At 36.1% G+C, this 26,072-nt stretch overlaps 2 protein-coding genes across 38 annotated transcripts in view; one reads left to right on the plus strand and one right to left on the minus strand.

The window, feature by feature from the left end:
* Window positions 1–18,399, minus strand: part of Nckx30C (solute carrier family 24 member Nckx30C) — a 370,077-nt gene extending 351,678 nt beyond the window's left edge. For all 37 annotated transcript variants that reach the window (XM_073967975.1, XM_073968003.1, XM_073967993.1 and 34 more), the window contains exon 1: window positions 17,987–18,399. The gene's annotated coding sequence lies outside the window, so the exon portion shown is untranslated. The remainder of the gene's footprint in view (window positions 1–17,986) is intronic.
* Window positions 18,400–24,079: 5,680 nt separating this feature from the next.
* LOC141394116 (lipase 3) overlaps window positions 24,080–26,072 on the plus strand; it is a 266,183-nt gene continuing 264,190 nt past the window's right edge. Inside the window, exon 1 of the mRNA XM_073968021.1 lies at window positions 24,080–24,755. The gene's annotated coding sequence lies outside the window, so the exon portion shown is untranslated. The remainder of the gene's footprint in view (window positions 24,756–26,072) is intronic.

Here is a 26,072-nt window from a genome sequence, read left to right on the forward strand (position 1 = left end):
GTTTGCATCCAAACATATAATTTGTTTGCACCCAAACATATGTTATGTTTGGAACTGCTGGCAAACAAATACATGTTTGCTGCAAAATATGTTTAGGACATATGTTGTTAGAGAGACCATTTTTTCTGTGTGTATATTTACATGCATCTCTTAGATTTGTATCGTTTTATTCCAGGATATGAATAAACATGTCATTCGCATCCATCGGCAAGCCTTTTTATAGAATATCGACGTATATGTTTGAAGTTGGCAGGACAGTGTAATCCAAATCATTGGTCAAAAGGTCACTTCTTATTGCAGTGAATTGTATTTTTATGCATGCACAGATCAGAAAATTCTTAACAACGCAATAAAAGGAAGAGTTAATTTTTCCATATGAATATTGAGCTTTGAAAATTGACATGACTTAAGCCCCTTGAATGATGTTCGTGGATCCACGATACCGTCATTTGAGTTTATATATTCACATATTCAATTCACCACCACATTAAATGAATTTCTCATGACGAAGAGTATGAAAAGTTCGGAAAAAAATCCATTTTAGCACTCTGGTTGTTAGTGATGCTGAGTTTAAATCTATAAGGTTACCTTAGAAGAAAGTAGGTTATAGGATTACTATACACGTTTTTGGCATTAAAGCCAATGAAAGCATCCTAGAAAGATAGTGTTAAGTGCATTGGTACAAGTCTTACATAGCAGTACCACACTTGATTTCTTTTGAAGCATTATCTAACGTTTTTCTCTTTATTAAGAAAAACGAAAGTTAGCGCAGCCTTCATATGTAGGGTAGCATGTGGCAGCTTCGCCACTGTTGCGCCGATTTAATTGATGCTACATAAAGATCGGCCAAGGGAAAGTTCTGAGTTAATCGAAGATCTACAACTTTCTTTTTGGTGATCTTTATGCAGCGAAGCTGCCCATGTTCTCCTACATAGTTAGCACTTATGTAAATGCCTTAAGAACATTTTTCTCAATAAGGCGGAATTTACCTTGTGTACCCTCCTTATTAACTTAACATATGTTCATATAAAAGCGCCGCTGTTAAAAGAAATCAGCAAAATACTGCAATCATGTATTGTCGTTAAGACTTAATGACTATTTTTTTTGTTTGCTAACTTAACAATAATTTTCGGTAATTAAAGACAAAATTTACCGACAAAAATCGTTAAAGTTGGAATACAGGATTGCACTTACCGAAAATTATCGTTAACTACCGTCGGTAATTCTGTCGTTAAGGAGTTACAGAATCGCACTACAGGTAAGCTTTGCAGTTGCGTAGACAGTACAACGATACAGTGTCAATGCCGTACTAGCAGGCCCCCCATACATTGCAGCAGAAGCCAAGGCAACAACGAGTGGTTTTAGTCCAATTAAGATCCAGACGATGTAGTAGCCTCACTTCCATATTGGCCCGAATTGATAGCACGATACCCAACACATGTCCTGTATGTACGCTGTTTTTTGCCATTGCGCAGCCAGCCCAGGTTGCAGAATATTTGAATCTTGATACAGAGAACCCAGAACCAGATAATCTTAAAAATATATGCGTTACAACAACAGCTACTACCACTGCATAGCTGGTCTAAAAGAGATTAAGTTAGTTTTGCAGTCAGTAAGGAAAGAATCAAAGTCAGGTGGGGCCTAATATATGATACCATACACTACCACGATTTTAATATAATTTGGCGAAATTATTTCTATGCCGAATTCCGTAACATTTTCTAAATTTCATTAAAATTGGACAGACATGTGGTTTTTGGTGCATCAAATAGATGCAATTTGGAGAAAATATGTACGGGAGCTATATCCAAATCTGAACCGATTCTCACCAAGAGCAGAAGCAGTCTTTTGGATAAAAAATGGACATACGCAATTTTCCCTCGGATAGGACGATTAATGCGACCTGTACTTTGATTACAAAAATACATGGACAAACGGACATGTATAAATCGATTAGATTGACATCTTATGTATATACCCCAAAGGAATTATGGGTCTATTCCGTTTTCGTATGCATGTTACATACAAATGCACAAGGACATAATGCTTGTACAGCATTGGGGTGTAGGGTATACGAATTAGGTCTAACCTCCTCCAAACAAAATGCAAACTAGTGCGCACTACAGCCCTATGTCCGACTGTCGATGTGGACATGTGGTGATTTTTCCTCTCCGTCCTTCTCAACCTAACCCAACGAGCAACACAAATTTGAATAAGAACAATATTTTTTTTCAAAATAAATGTAATGTAATGTCAATACCTTGCACGCAGAAGGTCGTGGGTTCTATACCCCTGTTAGGCAACATCAAATTTTCAACGGTGGCAAAATACCACTCAGCCATGTAAAACTTCTCTCCAAGTGGTGTCTTAGGACACGCCGTTTTGACTCATATCATTGAGCTAATATGAATCAGGGTGCAATCATTGATATGAGAGAAGTATGCCTTGTCCCACCTGGGATCTTTGTGGAACATTTTTTTTATTATTTATTATTATAAATACTGATATATAAATCAGAGGAAAGATTTTCAAAATTTTACAAAAATCAATTTGAATAAGAATACGTTGAATGCACACCGAACGATTCCAATAACAGAATTTTTTTAGAAAAGCTGCCTATTTCAAAACCAGTAAAAAATTAAAAATAAACAAGTAAAAAAGCATTAAGTTCGGCCGGGCCGAACTTTTCATACCCTCCACCATAAAATATTCATTCCTGTCCCCAACTTTAAGTGAGTACGTTAAAATGTTAGATAATGAACATAAAATGCTTCATTCGGGAGGTCCTTTTTTATGGTGCCTATATCTAACTGTTGACAATTTTTGGTGGGCTAGAAATTGGGAGGTACTGTTATATAGGGGTTATAATAAAACATGGGCCTATGTTGACAGTTTTTGATGGGAGCCTTTAATGTCAAATAGCTCCTAATTTGGTCAAAAAATTTAGCTAGAATCCTCAAAATATCGAAAATCGGTAGATAACGTGGGAACTTCAAATGTCATTAACAGCTAGTTCGGAGGTATCTGGGCTATACGAAAATATGAACTTAAATGAACAAATTACAGAAAGTTCGTCCAAAAAATAAAGCCAAGGTACGGAAAATCGGGAGGTTTGTTTTGTGGCTATACAAAAACATGGACCTACGTTCGGTTAAACATTTTAAGTAAAATCCTCAAAGTACCGAAAATCGGGAAGTATCGTTATATTGGGGCTATGTTGAAAATTGTTGATGCAGATGTGTGGTGACCACTACAACCTTCAAATGTCAAATTACTGTTAGTTCTGTTAAAAATTTTAGCTAAAATTGCCAAATTACTGAAAATTGGCAGGTACCGTTACATGGAAGCTATATCCGAACATGGACCTATTTTGGCAATTTTTGATGGAGAGGTGTTGTGACCACTAAGAACTTCAAATGTCAAATTACTGCTAGTTCGGTTTTATATTGTAGGTAAAATCATCAAATTACTGAAAATCGGGAGGTACCGTTATATGGGGGCTTTCTTGGTGGAGAGGTGTGGTGACCACTAAGAATTTCAAATGTCAAATGTTCAAATTACAGATAATTCGGTTAAAACTTGTAGGTAAAATTCTCAAAATACCTGAAATCGGGCGGTAACGTTATATGGGGGCTATTCCAAAACATGGACCTATGTCCACTAGTTATAAAGGTTTATTGACATTTAAGAACATTAAATGTCAATTGATAGCTAAATCGGTCTGAAAATGTAGATAAAAACGTCAAAATACCGCAAATCGGGGGTACCGTTATATGGGGGCTATACCAAAACGTGGACCTATGTCCACATGTTTTGTCACATAAGTTTATTGACATTTAAGAACTTCAAATGTCAAATTATAGCTTCATCGGTCTGAAAATGTAGCTAAAAACGTCAAAATACCGTAAATCGGGGGGTACCGTTATATGGGGGCTATACCAAAACGTGGACCTATGTCCACATGTTTTGTCACATAAGTTTATTGACATTTAAGAACTTCAAATGTCAAATTATAGCTTCATCGGTCTGAAAACGTAGCTAAAAACGTCAAAATACCGTAAATCGGGGGGTACCGTTATATGGGGGCTATACCAAAACGTGGACCTAGGTCCACAACTTTTGTTATATAAGTTTAGTTACACTTAAGAACCCTAAATGTCAAATTATAGCTATATCGGTCTGAAAATGTAGCTAAAAACGTCAAAATACCGTAAATCGGGGGGTACCGTTATATGGGGGCTATACCAAAACGTGGACCTAGGACCACAACTTTTGTTATATAAGTTTAGTTACACTTAAGAACCCTAAATGTTAAATTATAGCTATATCGGTCTGAAAATGTAGCTAAAAACGTCAAAATACCGTAAATCGGGGGGTTCCGTTATATGGGGGCTATACCAAAACGTGGACCTATGTCCACATGTTTTGTCACATAAGTTTATTGACATTTAAGAACTTCAAATGTCAAATTATAGCTTCATCGGTCTGAAAATGTAGCTAAAAACGTCAAAATACCGTAAATCGGGGGGTACCGTTATATGGGGGCTATACCAAAACGTGGACCTATGTCCACATGTTTTGTCACATAAGTTTATTGACATTTAAGAACTTCAAATGTCAAATTATAGCTTCATCGGTCTAAAAATGTAGCTAAAAACGTCAAAATACCGCAAATCGGGGGGTACCGTTATATGGGGGCTATACCAAAACGTGGACCTATGTCCACATGTTTTGTCACATAAGTTTATTGACATTAAAGAACTTCAAATGTCAAATTATAGCTTCATCGGTCTGAAAATGTAGCTAAAAACGTCAAAATACCGTAAATCGGGGGGTACCGTTATATGGGGGCTATACCAAAACGTGGACCTAGGTCCACAACTTTTGTTATATAAGTTTAGTTACACTTAAGAACCCTAAATGTCAAATTATAGCTATATCGGTCTGAAAATGTAGCTAAAAACGTCAAAATACCGTAAGTCGGGGGGTACCGTTATATGGGGGCTATACCAAAACGTGGACCTAGGACCACAACTTTTGTTATATAAGTTTAGTTACACTTAAGAACCCTAAATGTTAAATTATAGCTATATCGGTCTGAAAATGTAGCTAAAAACGTCAAAATACCGTAAATCGGGGGGTTCCGTTATATGGGGGCTATACCAAAACGTGGACCTATGTCCACATGTTTTGTCACATAAGTTTATTGACATTTAAGAACTTCAAATGTCAAATTATAGCTTCATCGGTCTGAAAATGTAGCTAAAAACGTCAAAATACCGTAAATCGGGGGGTACCGTTATATGGGGGCTATACCAAAACGTGGACCTATGTCCACAAGTTTTGTCACATAAGTTTATTGACATTTAAGAACTTCAAATGTCAAATTATAGCTTCATCGGTCTAAAAATGTAGCTAAAAACGTCAAAATACCGCAAATCGGGGGTACCGTTATATGGGGGCTATACCAAAACGTGGACCTATGTCCACATGTTTTGTCACATAAGTTTATTGACATTTAAGAACTTCAAATGTCAAATTATAGCTTCATCGGTCTGAAAATGTAGCTAAAAACGTCAAAATACCGTAAATCGGGGGGTACCGTTATATGGGGGCTATACCAAAACGTGGACCTATGTCCACATGTTTTGTCACATAAGTTTATTGACATTTAAGAACTTCAAATGTCAAATTCATCGGTCTGAAAATGTAGCTAAAAACGTCAAAATACCGTAAATCGGGGGGTACCGTTATATGGGGGCTATACCAAAACGTGGACCTAGGTCCACAACTTTTGTTATATAAGTTTAGTTACACTTAAGAACCCTAAATGTCAAATTATAGCTATATCGGTCTGAAAATGTAGCTAAAAACGTCAAAATACCGTAAGTCGGGGGGTACCGTTATATGGGGGCTATACCAAAACGTGGACCTATGTCCACAACTTTTGTTATATAAGTTTATTGATACTTAAGAACCCTAAATGTCAAATTATAGCTAAATCGGTCTAAAAATGTAGCTAAAAACGTCAAAATACCGCAAATCGGGGGGTAGCGTTATATGGGGGCTATACCAAAACGTGGACCTATGTCCACAAGTTTTGTTATATATGTTTATTGACACTTAAGAACCCTAAATGTCAAATTATAGCCAAATCGGTCTGAAAATGTAGGTAAAAACGTCAAAATACCGTAAATCGGGGGGTACCGTTATATGGGGGCTATACCAAAACGTGGACCGATATAGCCCATCATCGAACTTGACCTGCCTGCAAACAAAAGACGCATTTTCCCAAAATTTCAGCGTCCTATCTCCATTTTTGTGGATGCTAGAGTGATTACCACAGACGGACGGACGGACGGACGGACGGACGGACGGACGGACGGACGGACGGACGTGCTCAGATCGACTTAGAATTTTACCCTGATCAAGAATATATATACTTTATAGGGTCGCAAATGAGTATTTCAATGCGTTACAAACGGAAAAACAAACTTAATATACCCTCCATACTATGGTGGAGGGTATAAAAAAATAGATGTTTGGTAGTTTGTTTTATTTATTCCGCTGCGTATTTGAACAAAGACTGACCAATTATCTTTTTCCTTCAAACAAAGAACAAGAACACGATTAATTAACCGAAAACGTATCATTATTACATTGAGCTTTTGTATACTCAAATTATATGGTGAAGTCGTACAATAAGAAGAGAAAACTTAACAATTGCATGCAAAAAATGCAGAATATAATATAAGTGTCGTTAGTACTGAATATAACACAAAAAGAGTGGAGTGAACTTTGAACCAACAACATCCCCCAATTGGTTTCATATTCAAGAACTCTATTTTCTAAGGTATTGTTATTCACACACACAATTATTCCACATCACTCTGCCACAAAATGTGACAAATGGATTTTGACTTTCAAAATGGCAAAGAAAAACTAAATAAGAAATACAGAAATTAACACCCTCTTGGAGCATGAAAAGAAACAAACATGGAATTTTGAAGTAGCATAGTGGCAATGATGTGGCATAACAAGGTATTAAAGGGTATCTGAAATGGGATACACTGCCACCACCACAAAAAGCAATTGATCCTGCTGTGTAAAATACCCACAAAGGAATTGTACATAAAATGGTCATTATACTTCATTGCAGTTGTTGTCCTTTTTTTTGGGGAGGGTATGTTAGGTGGAAAGATGTGGGTTGAGAAAGTTGTTAATATTTGAAAATCTCCATGTTACAAACACGAGTAAACATTTCAAATTATACATACTAAAGGTTTAGATTTTAGATTGCTACGATAAAGGAAATGACAATACGTTTATTGCAACAAAGAAACAAGTGTAGTATTTAGATTTAAATTTTTGATTAGTGTTTAAATGTTTCTAACGACATTAACGCAAGAAAAATTTAACTGTCCCATATACGGCCCATCCACTTCAAGTTTTACATATAGGATGAGCAAAGAGATGTTAAAACAAGCCAAACTTCACATTTCAGGGGGTTTTCAGGTTTTTGAAAATGGTACTAAAGAAAATGTTATAGCAGTGAAAATTCTTTACAACATTTTCTTCCCAGGTGCAAGCACCTTTCATTTAAACTAAGTTCAGGCGCACAGTGCGAATCGATTTCGAGGTATTACAATACTTTTTACCCAAGGTACAATACCAAATTTCAGCCACTTCGGAAGGCTATTGAGGCCAAAACCATCAAATACCGGAAATCGAGAGGTACCGTTCTATGGGTGGTATATGAAGACGTGGAGCTATGCCGACAAATTTCAGGTGAAAAGTTTAATAACCCCGAAGAATAAATATCAAATTTCAGTAATGTCGGTGGGATATTGAGGCCACAACATCCAAAATACGGAAAATCGGGAGGAACCGTTCTATGGGGGCTACATGAAGACGTGGACTTATACTAACAGACCAACGAAGGCGAAATATCAAATTTCAGTCATTTCGGTTGGATATTGAGGCCACAACCATGAAAATATCGGAAATCGGGAGGTACCGTTCAATGGGGGTTATAAGAAGACGTGGAACTATGCTGACAAATTTCAGTTGTAAAGTTTCATACCCCTAACAAAGACGTATTACCAAATTTCAGCCCTTTCGGTGGGATATTCAGGCCACAAATCCTTACACAAATCCTTATATGTAAAAATATGTCAAAATATGTCACGGTGCTCTTGAATCAAATTTAAATGGAAGGTACTTACACTTGGGAAGCTTTTGCGGATTCTAAAACTACAATATTCATAGATGAGTAAAATAAAAAAAAAAAAACAAAAAAAAATCGCCGGAGCGCTTTTTAAATAAATCGCGATTCAAGTTGACATTTTTAAGGTTTTTTTTTTTTGCTTTTCACGATTTTGCTTGGAAACCGCAAGTCCTATTGAAATGGGACAAAAAAATGTTGTAGCTATGAAAACTCTCTACAAGATTGACTTGAGATATAGAAGTTCAAATTAGGACAGTGCATTGACTGTATCGCCTCTTTATAACTCACTGTTATACACAATGCACCTTTACTAACTTTAAATGAAAACCGCTTACACTAGGGAAGCTATGTTTATAGACGAGAAAAATCCAAAAACAAGAAAAATTCGCTGGATGGATTTTTTAATAAATCCCGATCAAAGTTCACATTTTTAGGTTTTTTTTTAGGTTTTCACGATTTAGCTTGGAAATCGCAAGTCCTATTGAAATGGAACTAAAGTTCCCATATTTTGCATTGTGCCTCGGTTTGTCAATGGACCGAAGAAGTAAGGCGGAAAATACCAATTTTTGAATTGTCAAGCATAAAGTCCATAAAAAGTTGTCATTAAAACTAATTACGACGGACCAGAAACGCAGACCGGAGTCTGCTAATATATAAAATATATTTTAATTTAAACATTTGTTGGGTGATAATTGACTGACTGATTCATCATCAACGCTCAGCAGACTGAAGCCACGAACTTTAAATTTTACCAATATATTACTGTTGGGCGGAGGCGTGAGAAAATGCTGGGTTTCGGCAAATTCGTCCTGGATGGGGACTAAATATCTTAAATTATATCCTTATATGTATAGTTGTATCTGTAGAGTTAATTCACTATTACACATTTTCACCACTCTGTATAAAATAAAATATTTTAGAGTATTATTTTTTAAATACTCCTTTTAAAGTACTGCAACTTACAGTTTTAAAGATAATTTCGAATGTTGTAAATAACACATACACAATAAAAGCTCATTGATTAAAGGTTGCAGGATGGCACCTTTTTTATAAACTCCCAGCAAAACAATCTTTATTAAAAACTAAGCCAATATTTTAAAAACAAAGGCATGCCGCACTGAATAACTATTTATTCTATGGTCACTAGAAGTTGAAAAATAAGGTAAAACATACCGCTCATTTACTCAAAGAGTGGCATAACTCAGAAAATGTGTTTTCTGAGTTAGCAATTTCTATCTACGACTTCTACTTTATCTTGTGTCAAATTTTCATGCGCATATCTCTAAAACTCAACGAGTTACAGCACATTTACTACAGGTTTGGCATAATTCAACAAAAAAGTGTTTTGTGTTTATGAAGCACTAAAACACTTCAAATCATGCTTGATCTTGCACAGAAATTTAGAACTGAAATCTGGCTAGGTGTTTGAAAAATATGGTCCAAGTAGTTATTTTATTTGTTGTGTAATAATCTTTTTAAGTCAGGAAGTGAAATTTCAATCGCCAACTTAAAACGCGTTAAAACGCGTTTTAGAAAATTTGAGGTGAATTGGTTTTAAGCTTCAACACATTCCATATTTTTTTATTTTGCTCTCTGCTGGATTTGATCCCACAAACTTCTGATTTGTAGCCGAACACACTAAACACTGTGTCACACGTACGAACATTAAGCGTTGTTTAAACGCTTACATGTGCACCACCAACTGTTCGTTATTTTGTTAATGAAAAACTCGCGTGAAAACGGAGAACCATACTCATTACTTAGTATGGAGTAAAGTAAGTAGATTTTTACTTACTGGTAATGCAGAAAGCAGCTTGTTCGGTTTCGGCTCATGTGGCTCCCAAATTATTGCTGGGCTGGGTAATATTACCAATTATTTCGCCGACAAGTGGCCTTAAACTGGAGTTTTAATTAGTGGTCGCAGGGGATTTTTGAGCTTTCTGATTAATATTTCAAAAAGTATGGATTTGCACATGAAAAAATACGATTTGTATGATGGGTTTGATATTTAAAGTATAGTCTCGCTAATACGGACACCCGTTAACCCGGACAACGCGATAACCCGGACTATAGAATTTTTTTACATTGTAGACTCTGTAATCCGGACATCACATATTTTTATTATCTCGATAATCCGTAATCTCGATAATCGTTCTTAGAAATAGCAAGTGCCGTATTTGTAAGAAAAATTAAGCTTTTTTAAAGTTTTCGGCTTAAAACTCTACTTTTTTACTAGCCACTCTTAAACCAGCTATACAGTCAATATGGAATCAACTATCTGAATCTATCGAATGATTTTTCTACTGTTCAATTTTTGATAACAGACTACGATAGACAACAGTATTTAAAACCTAGCTTTGGATAGCCTAATTGTTCCCGGAATAATCGATTTTGCGTGTTCCTTTTCTCTAAATGAATTAGATCAGTATCCATCTGGTTAGTCAGAAATTCCCTTGAGAGCACGTTATGTAATAAAACGTTGGAATTAATAGCCAATTTTTACTAGGAATTAAATCTGAACAAGAAATCGAGTAGAGATCTTGTAGAAATTTCAATAAATTATAAAAAATGGTACGGCTGCTTTTACTTTCTTTATTCGACATTTAAAATCGTCGGTAACTACTGATTGTTGTACTGTATTCTCGGTATATGCAACCTATACATTTAAATTTCATTATGTCTTATTCGTACGCTAAAACATTTATGTAAAACTTTAATCGCTTAAGTCTGGAGTATTGCCCCATAACTTAACTTCATATTACACTCTATGGACAGCATTGCAAAATTTGCTGATAGCTACCAATAACATCATTTCATACCGACGAAGGGAATTTTCAATTAGATTTTCAGCAAAAGTGTGATGTTTTTTTGGCAAATACCGAGCCCTATATATAAAAAATATCTCTTTTTGGTTTCGACGATGTTCATGGAAATGGCTAAAATATATTCACCATAATGAGATGACACGGAAAATCAATATTTGTACATGGGCTACGAAGTTAATATCATTGAAAAAGTGAATAGCTACGAGTATACACCAACTGTAGATAAGTTGTAGTCTACAAAAAATACTCAGGAAATATCACCTAAATTACGCTGGAAGAATATAAAAAGTAATTTTCGTAGCCAGGAAAGCTGCTCCCAGTCTTAAAATATTTACAACCGTGATATTTGTTAAAAATTAATTCGTTTACCTTATATGTTAGGTTATTGTCTATTAAATGTCCGTTATTAATGATTTAAGCTTACAGAATTATATGTTTTTGATGCTACTCTGTAATCTGGACAATTCGGACACCGCCGAAACATATGGTGTCCGGATTATAATCTCGATAATCCGTAATTCTTTTTCAAAACGACCTGTTCTGAATCGCGCAATACAATTTTGTCCATTTGTATTTGTAACAAACTTAGAGTCCATTGTATAAATTGCGATAATTCGTAAAAAGTACATACATTTAGGTCCTCTCAATAATTATTATTTTTTCTGGAATTCGAGGTCTGTATAACCTCACATAATTCTTAACTTTTTGAAGCCACTTCCCTGTTGTTGTAGTCTATATTTTTAGTAATGGCATTCTTAAAGCATATTACTTTGCTAAGTTATAAACTCTGTGATCGATTCGAATCTTTTTTTCGCTATTGTTATTGTATGTAATATTAACCAGTAAGGAAAAGGATCAAAGTCGGGCGGGGCCGACTATATAATACCCTACACCACTGTGAATATGTAAAATATAAATCGGAGCTATATCCAGATCTTAACCGATTTTGATATAATTTGGCACATTTATTTCCAGACCGAATTCAGTCACACATTCCAAATATCATTGAAATCGGACTTATATATCGTGTTTGGAGCTGAAAATACACGAAATCGGCCGAAAATATATATGGGTGCTATATCCAAATCTGAACCGATTTCGATATAATTTGGCACATTTATTTCTAGACTGAATTCGGTCATACATTCCAAATTTCATCGAAATCGGAAATATATAGCGTGTTTGGTACAGAAAATACGTGAAATCGGCCGAAAATATATATGGGAGCTATATCCAAATCGGAACCGATTTCGATATAATTTGGCACACTTATTTCTAGACCGAATTCAGTCAAACATTCCAAATTTCATCAAAATCGGACGTATATAGCGTGTTTGGTGCAGCAAATACGTGAAATCGGGCGAACATATATATGGGAGCTATATCCAAATCTGAACCGATTTCGATATAATTTGGCTCAATTTAAGTGGCGAAATTTCGTGGCCACTGGGAACCACATATGTAAAATTTCAGCTAGTTCAAGCAAAAAATGTGGCTAAGATCCCTAAAATACCTTAAATCGGGAGGTATCGTTATATGGGGACTATACCGAACCGTGGACCTATCTTGACAATTTTTAGTGGAGCAATTTCGCGGCCATTGAGAACCTCAAATGTAAAATTTCAGCTAGTTTGGGCAAAAAATGTGGCTAAGATCCATAAAATACCTTACATCGGGAGGTATCGTTATATGGGGACTATACCGAACCGTGGACCTATCTTAAAAATTTTTAGTGGAGCAATTTCGCGGCCATTGGGAACCTCAAATGTAAAATTTCAGCTGGTTTGGGCAACAAATGCGGCTAAGATCCTTAAAATACCTTAAATCGGGAGGTACCGTTATATGGGGGCTATACCAAAACTTGGACCGATATAGCCCATCTTCGAACTTGATTTTACGACGGCTAAAAAAATGGTATTCCCCAATTTTCAGCGAAATCGGTCAACAAATGCGACCTGTATGTTGCGAACTGACGGACGGACGGACGGACATGCATAAATCGACTCAGAAAGTGATTCTATGTATATCCCTAGAAGGAACTATGGGTCTATCTCGCTTCCTATTGTATGTTACATACAAATGCACTAACACATAATACCCCTTACCACATAGTGGTGTAGGGTATAAAAACTGTATAATGTGTAATTGGTAAATCGTGTATATTAGGATTGGAAGTCAGTAACAACTATGGTATGTATGTTCATATAAGTACGCCTCTATATCCTTGGTGCCACCGTGGTGCAATTTGCAAGCCTTGTACACAAAAGGTCAACCTTGCAAAAATCCTTTATCAACGGATTTGTTCTATGATCGACAAGATCTTCGAACCGTAAGAAGTACGTCCCATATCATTGACCTAAAAAATAGAGTCGGGCAACAATCTTTGATATGAAGGAAGCCTTTGCGAGGATGGTCATGGGAAACATACATTTTGTATAATCTCCGCAAATTAGTCAGGAGGAAATGGTTTTTGACCGCATACATATAAATACTCTTTAACAACTGCCATATATGATTTATTGGTATTTTTAAGATTTTGTCGCATCATCGTTTAAGATGTTTGCTATTCATTTAACCCTATAGCAATTTTGCCCTTAATAGAAAAGACATAACTAATGATACAACTATAAATATAAGGAGAATGTATTTATTTTTTGTTTACTCTTTGTCACGTCTGTGCCTCACAAACTCGATTTCTCATAATCCCGGGAATCCCCGGGCTCAAGGGAATGAGACATTTTTATAGACGATTTCCCGGGAATGAAAAAAGTCGGGAATTCCAAAATTCTATATATGTATAGTGTTAGCTGGGGTTGCAAAAATTTCCACCAGAAATTTGTCAGTATAGGTCTTCATATAGCCGACATAAAACAGTACCTCCCGATTTTCGGTATTTTGAAGGTTTTAGCCTTTTAACCGAAATAGCTAAATTTTGGTATTTAGTCTACGTTGGGAATGTTATTTAGTCTTCGATGGATGTATAAAACTTTCCACCAGATATTTTTCGGTATATGTTCTTATCTTCATGTAGCCCCCATAAAACGGTACCTCCCGATTATCGGTATGTATTTTGAAGATTGCGGCCTCAATATCCCACCGAAACGACTGAAATTTGGAATTCAGTGTTCGTTGGGGGTATACCACGTCTTCATATAGCCCCCGTAGAACTGTCCCATAAACTTTTCGGTATTTTGAAGATTTTGGCTCCAATTTGGTATTTATTCTTCGTTGGGGGCATAAAAGAAATTTGTCGGTATAGGCCCACGTGTTAAGATAGCCCTCATAGAATTGTGCCCTCCGATTTTCGGTGGTTTGAAAGTTTTAGTCACACTATTCAAACGGATAAATGCAATTTAGTATTTAGTCTTCGCTTAAGATACAAGACATTTATACAGGTACAGTTATTGCATAATTTTATGTATTTCGATGGTTTTTTGTCAACTTTTCGAAGCGAGATTGCTGTAATTTAATATTGTGTTTTTGCAGGAGTTCAAAAGCTCAATTAGGAAAATTTTAAATATTGAGTCATGTTATGGCAAGAACTAGAAAAATATGACACCGATACCTGATCTATTTCAATGTTATGTATAGTTCCAACAATTGCCGTAGAATTTCAAAAATAATTTCAATTTGACAGGAAAACACTAAATAATAGCTAGAAAACTTAAGCTTTTTTAATGTTCCAATATATGCCGGACATTTCTCCCATCTCACCCCGAAGTAATTTGATTTTTTCAATTTTGTTTTCACATAACAGGTATTGCACAAAAGTATTTTGCAGCTCAGATCACTGAAATTTTCTTCTATAAACATATGTCGTAAAACATCCTACAAACAGACTGACAATAAGCACGATTTATAACGGGTGATCCAACAAGAGGTACTTTTTTCAACAGCCTGTTTTGACAGATCCCACGTGAGTCGTTTGTTTGACATTTTATCATGGAAAAGCTTACGCCTGAAATTGAAACTGGTAATCTCGGCGGCATTTGGTTTCAACAAAACGGCGCACTTCCCATACATCGCATCAATTAATGGATTTATTGAAAGAACACTTAGGTGAGCACGTTTTTGACCAGTCGATTGGCCACCAAGATTGTCACATATCACTCCGTTAGATTTTTTCCTGTGAGAATATGTAAAGTCAAAATTGTATGCGGATGAAGCCTCTTTCATTTCGGTCTTGGGGGAAAACATCGGACGTGCCATTCGCCAGTTACCAGTCGAAAAGCTTAAAAGAGTCATTTAAAATTGGACTCAACGGATGGACCGTCTGAGACGTAGCCTCGGCCAATATTTGTTAGACATAATCTGCAAAAAATAAATGTCATCGAATGTTCTTTCAAATGATAATAAACATTTCCCATTCAATTTGATTTTTCTGTGTGTGTGTTTTTTTTTTCTTTCAAGAAAGTAGGAACCTCTAAATGCATCACCCTTTATGGTTAACTTGACTTTCGTTAGTTCAGAAATTTTTCGATTTTAAAACATAATAATGAATAGTCTAATTTATTGAATAACTAATTGATGAAAGTAGCTAGTATGTTTTGTATGTCTATTTTAATAAAACAATAGTCTTTTATGTTCCTTCAATGGAAATGTTAATTCAAATGACGAGTTTTTCTTAAAACCGTTTAATGTAAAAATACAAAAGTTATAAATAATGTGATCATTTTTGTTTGAGTATATTGCACATCCTTCAAGGAAATATAAAATTTTGGCAGCACATATGGAATATGGAAAATTTAACTCTAAATATTAACTAGAAAATAAATACAAAAACTGATAGGGACGATTTACGTTCGCTATAGCAAAAATAACCTATAAGAAAAATTCATATTTTTGCATTCAAAAGGTAAAAATGGTAGCAAAAACTGTGTTCTTTTCCTGTAAAGATGATCGATATTACACTTTCATTTTGTACATAATACGAGGGCTACTATGGTCTTTGTAATACTACGTGTTATCAAAGGACATTTGAGATTTCCATTGGAAAGTTTGACAATTTTTTTGCAAAACGTACTCAGTACGGTTTGACGTACGACCATGTGTTGCCTTGTTTGCAGTCAACGAGCAATTTTTGCTTAATTGCAGTTTAAAGCTTTTCGAGGATTGTTTGTAAATTTTCTTCGAATGTAGTCCTTGTGATTCTGATTGCATTGATAAATTTTCTTTTGTGGTCATGACCTTGTTTTCCGTCATATTGATCCAAAAGCTCTAAAAAATCCTACAGTAAATGGCTGATTGGGTGCCACCGTGGTGCAATGGTATGCACACCCGCCTTGCACACGTAAGGTCGTGGGTTCGATTCCCAGGCCAGGCAACATCAAAACACTTTTCAACGGTGGCAAAATACCCCTAAGTAATGTTGGCGACATTTCCTGAGTATTTCAGCCATGTAAAACTTCTCTACAAAAGTGGTGTCATAGACGCGCCGTTCGGACTCGGCCATAAACTGTAGGTCCCATATCATTGAGCTAATATGAATCGGGGTGCACTTATTGATATGAGAGAAGTCTCCCTTGTCCCTTATGGGATGTTTGTGGAACAATTAAATGGCTGATATGCACGAAAACCATAGAAATGAACGACACTCAAAATTCGATGCAGTACCAGGAAAGTCGAGCCATTTCTTTAGGTACCTGCTCTTAAACCCGTCAACACTTTTGCGCTTTTATATTTTGATATTTTACTATTAAGTCGCTTGATCAATGCATACCGTTATAATCAGGATCACAAAGACTGGTTGGATGGTAGTGAAGGAGGTGCCCGAAGAAATGGACCGATATAGTCCATCTTCATAATAGATATTTGTTTGGAAAAAATGTTAGGGTGTGCGAGGTATGGACCAATTCGTTAACTTCCTTCGATGGTTATCCTGCTCATCAGTCAGACACACAAACGTACGTTCGGCTCCAAATTGACTGGAATGAATTTCGTCAAAAATTCTGCATATGTACGAAACTTGAATTACCTTCAATTTCAAAACAATATTTTAAAAATTTCTTTTTTCAAATACCTAAATAATTTTCAACATTTTCTCCCAACCCTAAGATACAAAAGTATGCTTCTTAGTTTTTACACGCATAGCCGTAAAACAATTCGGCAGACACGCACATCGACTAAATTAAAAGAACACGCGCGCTCATTTAAATATGCACACAAACGTACTCACCGTACTCATACAAATGTAGAAATATAGAATCGCAAAAATCCATACACACACATACACCAAGAGGTTCAATCAGGACTCTTACAGCAACAACAACAACAAAGACGACTACTACAATATTACACAAATGCCGCTTTTATTTTGCGTTGACATTCAAAGATACCAGAAAAGCACAAACACTCAAACAGGATAAAATGGGAAAATTATCGACAAAGAAAAGAAGGCGACAAACCAAAGGAAATGTTGGACAACGGGAAGAAATACAGCGCAAAAAACAAATAAAGGCAAATGCTTTAAGTTCGTGTAACCTTATTGTTGTTGTTCTTGGTGTGGTACGAAGTGGATCACTTGGTTAGGAAATATTTTTTTTTTTGCTTCTTGGATTGTTTCTAGTCTTCCATGAGTTTTTCTTTTTGGCTATGTCACACATCAACATACACACCCCATAGGCAAATGTACGTTGTTTTCCAAACTTGTATACACTCACACACAAACACACTGAGAGTCGTCCTGCATTCATACACACTCACACATACAAAACAAGCCATACACTAATAAAAACAATCGAAATTTTGTTTTGTATTCTTTGTGTATTCAATGTAGAAGACGACATCGTTTGGAAAGAACTGTTGTTGTTGTTTTTATAACTTGATTATATAAACAAATTGGGAGAATTTTTTCTTCAATAAATTCTTGTTAAACGAATCTAAAACGTAATATTTATAATTTTTAATTTAGATATTTTGTGGCATATTTTCTTACATTTTTTTTCTATTTTTGCATATTGATTTTTTTTCTGTTTTTGCATTTTCCGAGACATTACAAACACTTTTAAGAAATGTGCAATTTTTCTGTTAATTTATTTATACGTTTTTTCACAATTAGTTCACATTATTTTCCTTTAGCTTAGGATTTTTAGGGTTTTGGTTTTAAGTTTTTTTCTTTCTTTGTTTCTATGTAAAACTGCAAAAAATTGTTCAGAAAATTTGGTTGCCAAAAGAAAGTGAAACGTGCGCGTTTACAACCAAACTGTTACCGCAACGTATGTTAACGTTATAAAGCTCCAGCCAACACTTGGCCATAAGCAAAGGTCCTTCTTGGGAAAATTTTTTGTAAGGAAACCAAAAAAAAAGCTTTACCAGCCAACACTAACAACAACTGAACGAAGAAAAACTAAACTAAACCGACAAAAAGCTTTAACAAATGCCCAACACACACAAAAACAATCCTGGAGTGGGACCACTGCTGCGAGATAAAGACACCGATAAAGATAAAGAGAGAGAGTGTGTGTGAGTAAAACATGATTAATGGAAATTAGACCAAAAGTCCAATGATTATTATGAAACTGTATAAACAAACCGCCTGCAAAACTATATATAGAGCAAAAGCCTAAAAACCCCAAAAGAGGCGAAACCAGGAGAGAAATACAACGAAGGAACTCAGTTTATTTTTAAAGTGCAAAATATTGAGCACGTGAATAATATTGAACATTTTTGAATATTTGTTCTCTCTTATAACGATGAATGCTCATAGTATTTTTCATAAAAAGAGCGAACGAAATTTTAACTCATAATTTTAGATGACAACTTTTCCCTCCGAATTTGATGCTCTTAAATCACAGTAAACTAAATGTTTATCTAAGAAAGTTGTATTTATCAATCATCACCATTAAACAAGAGGCCCCACAGTAAAGCTCGCTTTAACTCCAGATAGGAAAAATAATATGGTTACACGAATCATATTTATTAAGAATGGTAGTTATGCCCACACCATGCAAGCAACCGCAAAATCCATTATTGGAACGTTGATATTTTTGAAGATTTCAATAAATAAAGAGAAAATCCCTACAACTTACTTATGTGGTGCACAAAGGCGTGCTCAGCGCTGATATAGATCTACTCTGCAATAAGTAACAACGCTGCTACACTCGAGAGGGATGCTGAGAAAGAAACGGGGGAAAATCGTCTTATCCGCAGAAAAAATCGAAAAGCGGGAGTTAAAAAATCGAGATGTATAGAAGCAAAAATTAAGTTCGAAAGAGTGTGTTATCAAATTATAGGGCCATAGGTCTTCGTGGACCGATATAGCCCAACATCGAACTTGACCTGCCTGCAAACAAAATACGCATCTTCTCCAAATTTTAGTGTCCTACCTTCATTTTTGTGGATGCTATAGTGATTGGGGTGCCACCGTGGTGCAATGCAATGCACACCCGCCTTGTACGCTTAAGGTCGTGGGGCGGATTCCCCGGCCAGCAACATCAAAAATTTTCAACGGTGGCGAAATACCCATCAGTAATGTTGGCGTGGGTGCCACCGTGGTGCAATGGTATGCACACCCGCCTTGCACGCTGAAGGTCGTGGGTTCGATTCCCCGGCCAGTCAACATCAAAATTTTCCATGGTGGCAAAATACCCCTCAGTAATGGTGGCGACATTTCCTGAGTATTTCAGCCGTGTAAAACTTCTCTACAAAGTGGTGTCTTAAGACACGCCGTTCGGACTCGGCGTTAAACAGTAGGTCCCATATCATTGAGCTAATATGAATCGGGGTGCACTCATTGATATGAGAGAAGTCTCCCTTGTCCCGTATGGGATGTTTGTGGAATAATTATTATAATGTTGGCGTCTTTTCTTGAGTATTTCAGCCATGTGAAACTTCTCTACAAGTGGTGTCTTAAGACACGCCGTACGGACTCGGCGATAAACATCATTGAGCTAACATCGAACTTGACCTGCCTGCAAACAAAATACACATCTTCTCAAAATTTCAGTGTCCTACCTCCATTTTTGTGGATGCTATAGTGATTGGGGTGCCACCGTGGTGCAATGCAATGCACACTCGCCTTGTACGCTAAAGGTAGTGGGGAGGATTCCCCGGCCAGCAACATCAAAAATGTTCAAATACCCAACAGTAATGTTGGCGTATTTTCTTGAGTATTTCAGCCATGTGAAACTTTTCTACAAGTGGTGTCTTAAGACACGCGGTTTGGACTCGGCGATAAACATCATTGAGCTAATGTGAATCGGGGTGCACTCATTGATATGAGAGAAGTCTCTCTTGTCCCATCTGGGATGTTTGTCTAACAATAGTTGTGTCTTTTTACTTTTTCAGTAATAATTATTCAGTAACTTCTTTTCAGAGAGTAAGAGAGATTTTACTAAAAACAAAAACATTGGCGCCAATGCATGAACGAAAAAATAACTCCAAAGCAATGAAAAAGTTCTTCATTTTTAAGCAAAATAAATAGAAAATAATTAATATATTAATAAAATAATGAATAAATAAACCTGAGTCGTAATATTTATAGTATTTTTCCACAAAAAATAAGATAAACATTGAGCAGCTGACCATTTGCAGATGATTAAAAAACAGCTGATCGAACTTGCTAAAGGTTGCTGGGAAAAATTCTTTCAGCAACTTTTAGCAATTTCTCAGCAAACAACTGTCAAACTTGTTCTCTCACTTCGCTCTCTTTTACTGAACTTTTGTGTAAAAAGACAGCATTTAGTAACATTTCGTAATAATTATTACAAATTATCACGTAAAAAGACACACCTAATTATTATTATAGTGATTACAACAGACGGAAGGACATACATAGATCGACTAGACCATGTCGTGAGAATAAGCGATGACGAACACACTAATAAGCCGTATAAATACGGAGCGATTGGCGGTACGTGCAGGTCTTGAAGGTAAAGGCTTCAATGAAGTCACCAGGTGGAAAACGATATCAAGTAGAATTTACCGGAATGCTCGCTCCGGACTCTTTTGGTCGCTTGCGGGAGGGAAGAAACCTTAGCTTTACTTATCAAAAGTCTTTGATACTGTCAAGCACTCCACGTTGTTTGAGAACATCGAGCAGACAACCCTCCAGCCATGTTTGAAACGTTGGATAATCAGTTATATGTGTGGACATAAGTCGTACATGGAATTCAGGAACAAAAAGTCCAACCACCGTAGAGTAAAACAAGGAGTTCCCCAAGGTGGGATGTTTTCAACCTCTGCTGCTCGTATATTCCATCCCCTCCAGGCGCCATTGAGATTGTAACGTATGCGAATGATTATACGATCTTGGATTAAAGTATCTTCCCGGGTGTCATTTGTGAAAGGCTAAACTTCAATTTGAATAGAAAAATATGCGTCACTAAAGGTAAGGTCACATTAGGCAAATATTTGCTCCAGCGACCCACAGTGTGCGCTTGCTGAGAGCAAGTGAGCATAAATTTCAATGCATTATTTACTCTCACTTGCTCTCAGTAAGCGCAACTGCCGGTCGCTTGAGCAAATATTTGCCTAATGTGACCTTACCTTAAATCTACGGTCACTCTGTTCACAACATGGACGGAGGTTTAGAACAGAGTTGAATGTCATGGTCGATGGCAGCAGAATTCGGACCCCAAACTACCCCAAAATTCTAGGGGTCACATTCGACAGCATGTTCATGTCGTCCGCACATGACACAGCTACCTGCGACAAACTGCTTGAAGCCCCTAGCCGGCAGCAATTTGGTGCAGATAAAGAAACATTGTTCACTATGGTCCGCGAAATAAGTGCAACACGATGGAAAATATTCACACCTGTCAGAATGCCACCTTGAGAATTGCAACAGGGTACCTCCCCCTGTCTTCAGAGGACTATCTGCATGAGGAGACAAAGATTCTTCCAGTACAGTAACAATCGTGGTAGTACTTGGTAGTGGTATTACCGCATTGATGTCAACGCCTGCACGTTGTCGTAACAACAGAGAATAAGGAATTCAAATGAGAGCTATGTCAGCCGTTGTTTAAGAAAGGGACAATACTCTCCCATCAATTCTCTTTCGTTTATTTTAGACACCAATGTATTGCCGTGAGAGCAATGGTGAGCAAAACAGAATTTAAGAGAATATAAGAGAATTTAACATTTGTCGTTTTTCATGGTTTTTCTAAATTGTTTTTTAATTGTGAAAACACAATTTTAATCTAAAATCGTGGATGAAATTATTTATTAAATAATAATTACAAAAAATACTTAAACGTCTGAGTTTTGTTGAATTAATAAAATAAAGAGTATTTTACAACAGCCACCAGTGGATGCCCGTGCACACCTATGCGTGAGAGCCATCCCCCAACTAGTCATGTCAGGAGGGATCTTTACGATCAAGAAAGAGAGATCCAACGTTACAAGAGAGAACGCCTCAATCAACAAGCCTATCTAGCAAGTTAAATAGCATTCACACAGATGCAGTCCCAGATGCCATAAACAACTATCGTGTGAATGTGGTTCTCGGAGAAAAACCCCCATATATCGCAGCTGAGGAGCCATGACAACCAGAGAAGTTTAGGCTCGACTACGTTCGGAATGGTGCAGCCGTTTGTATTCCTATAGGACAAGGATCGATAACACCGTGAAAAACATCTGTCCAGCGTGCGGCACAGGCTCGCACGACACACGGCACTCAACTGCCCTGCCAAACCTACTCAACAACTCCAGTAGATCTGTGCTTACATTTCATCAAAGCAGCCACATTACTAGAACTGGAAACAGACCCCGAGCCAGATTAAGCAGAAAAGCGAACATACAAACATATCAAATAGTGTTACAACAACAATATACCACGGCGCACAGTGGAAAAAAGTACCGATTCAGCACGCCAAAAATAAAAGTCGATGTTTTGTTTTATGTTTGTCCATAATTTGGATAAGAACAGCTCTAGATTGACAATTCCATTTATTATTATATTTAGTAAATTTGTATTTTTAACCATATAACGGTACCTGCCGATTTTCTGTATTGTAAAGATCTCTACCACATTATCCCACCGCAATGGCTTAGATTTGGTATTTAGTGTTCGTTGGGGTTATGCATACATTCCTATAAGAATTTTCGGTATATGTCCACGTTTTTATATAGGCCCATAGAACGGTTCCGCCCATATCGGTTATTTTGAAGGTTATAGCCACGTTATCCAACCGAATTAGTTGAAACTTGACATTTAATGTACGGTGGGAGTATAAAATATTCCGACGGAGAATTGTCTGTACAGGTTCACGTTTTGATATGGCCCCATAGGTACCGCCCGAAATTCGCTAATTTTGGATAAAAAATAATAATAATAATAAAAACAAATATAAAATATATTTGTGCAGCTAAAACTTTATAAATTTGTTAAGGTCTATATATATTAAAAATAAAATAAAAAATCTACCCGCCATCCAGCGACACTCCTTACTAAATAGCTTTATCAAAGCACACAAGTTGAAAGAAACGCGGATGTCACATGTTTTAAGTCTAAAATCTGAGTTACAATAAATAACATCTTATATCAAATACATATTTTTTACTCACCTGCCTTCCCGAAATGTTAAATACAATAAAGCTTTATAATTACTTTGTAGGAAGACTGCATGTGACGATCGCAAATTTACTACTAAAATATATTGTAAAAACCAGTCCATAAATTGTGAGCAAAGAATGAACCTTTATTCCGCTCTGGCTAATGTAAAACAAATTATTTTAACTGTCGTTAGATTCTGTAGACACCTTAAATCAATACTGCACCAATAATTTTTAAATCGGCGTATGTGATTTTTTAATTTTTGGCGCGCTAGATCGGTATTTTTTTCCACTGTGCGGCGGCTCCCTAACGGAGATACATATATATGTATGTATATTTAGCTCTATTTTTAAAATCGCGATCTTTGTAATATAATAGGCAAATTTTCGTGCTCGTATCAAAGCATATAAAGTATATAAATTTGTCTACAATAACTAAAATTAAGAGAATCCATTCAAAGAGAGCAAATAACTACTCAACGTCGAACCATTCTAGAAACGACAAAAAACCTCGCATACCACATGTGAATACTCCAGTTTTAAAAAGGACGACAACAAAGCAAACGCAAGAATAAAACGCACACTCAAAAATACAAAACCCCTCCTCAAAATAGGAAAAAAGACAATAGAAAAATAAAACAGAAAATTTCATGAAAATTAATACAAAAATATAAGAAATTAAATAAAAAAGAAAAACGTTTATTAAAAACGTACAACTACCTTTCAACATGTTCCCAAACTGAAACTTTAAGGCCTTTACAAAAATCCAATATATTACGCGTATGACATTTCACGCGAACAAAGTCAGTCAATGTGTGTGACCAACGTGAAAAAAAAACACAACGTACAATTTGTCACCTGAAACTTACTCGCATTTTTATTTGTGCCTGCTGAGTCCATGAACTATAACAGCTAGGGTTTCGCCCACAACGCAGGAATTTCCATGAAAAACACAACAGCGCATTGCAAGAAAATCATCAGCGACAACATTCGTAAGTTCTCTTGTTCATGCTCCTCTCTCACGGCCCTTCCTCTTTGCCCAGACATTGACATTTCGCCTAACAAAGTCATTGCAAAAGTGGAAGACAACAAAAAACCGTTGCGAGTTATTTCCAGTGTTAAATAAAGAAATAAATTCACCCACAAAGTTTATAATAAACAAGAGAGATATAGAAAGAGAGCACGAAAGAGAATAGCCGTTTTACCCGAATGTAAGTAAAAAATAGTAATGGAATTTTTGTATGATAAAAATCTCTTTATGACAAAAAGCAAAATATTGACATTACAAGAGTTTATGAGAAGAATTGAGTGAATCAAAATATGTGTTTGACTCAAGCGTTTCTGAATCCTGTGCAAGTCATATGATATTGCTCAATTTGGGGCAGTATGGGAAACAGAAAATTAAAAAAAATACAATTAAACCCAAACAATAGACAGAAGCCGCCCCAAACGCAAAAACAACATTACAATTTAGGCTGTCATACTTTTCAGTTTAATTTGTCGGTTGTTGGAGTAATTATGTTTTGAGAACATAAGCGATAACATTAGTACAATTAAAGGAAAAAATATTGCTTTATATTTGGAAATAAACTTTATTTAAAATATTATTATTTGCCGCCGCACAGTGCGAAATATGGACCCTTTAGTGTTACTTTACTCATAACTTTTAATGTAAAGAACGTAGGTTACTAAAATTTTCCAAAAATGTTTCTTATATTTGTGGGACGTATGTGGATAATTATGGACCACATAGACCCGCGATTTCCTATAGACCCCACGTATCGGTGGCGACCGTTTTTCAACTGATTTTGCTGCAAATTGGTATATTGTTGTTTCAGTGGATGGAGAACATCAATACAAAATATTGTCAATATCTGTTCGCGTTTTGGTATAGTCCCCATTGAGCGGTACCGACCGATATTTCATACAGTCTGTCGCAAAAGTTAGTATGCAACATTGAAATCAAAATGTATTGGGAATAAAAAGAACTATAGCTTATTGAAAACAAAAAAGAATTAGTTTTATTTCATGTGCACGAAGGTATTCTTCGGTTATAACAATGAAAAATGCGCAATATTTGCATTGCAACCCAGCGTAAACATTCTTGATATTTTTGAACCAAATAAACTAAATCTCTATTTAAGAACCTCAAGAGGACATTAATTAGTTTTAATGACAGTTATAGTAATTATAATGACAAATCCGCAGTACACTGGATCGCAAAACCCAGAATAATTGGTCCTCTATAAATATAACTACTGTAGCTGCAAAATTCTGGATTTTACGTCCTGTTTATGAATTCTAAAGCCATGAAATGCTCAGAAAAAGCTCTAAAGTTTCAATAACCGGTGATCTTGATCGAGTTTCAACTTGTCCTATTTGAAAAAACTCGAATTTCTTAAAGGAAACCCATACTTTTGGGGCCATTGTCATTTTGGAACGTATAATAATATTTTATTCTTACACATAAGGACTTTCCTTTTGAGTTAATTTTGTCAAAAATTGTGCCCCTTTTCACATTCCTTGCT

The sequence above is a fragment of the Musca autumnalis genome, unplaced genomic scaffold (assembly GCF_047663935.1).
Source record: "Musca autumnalis isolate F117 unplaced genomic scaffold, ASM4766393v1 scaffold_2, whole genome shotgun sequence".
Taxonomy (NCBI): domain Eukaryota; kingdom Metazoa; phylum Arthropoda; class Insecta; order Diptera; family Muscidae; genus Musca; species Musca autumnalis.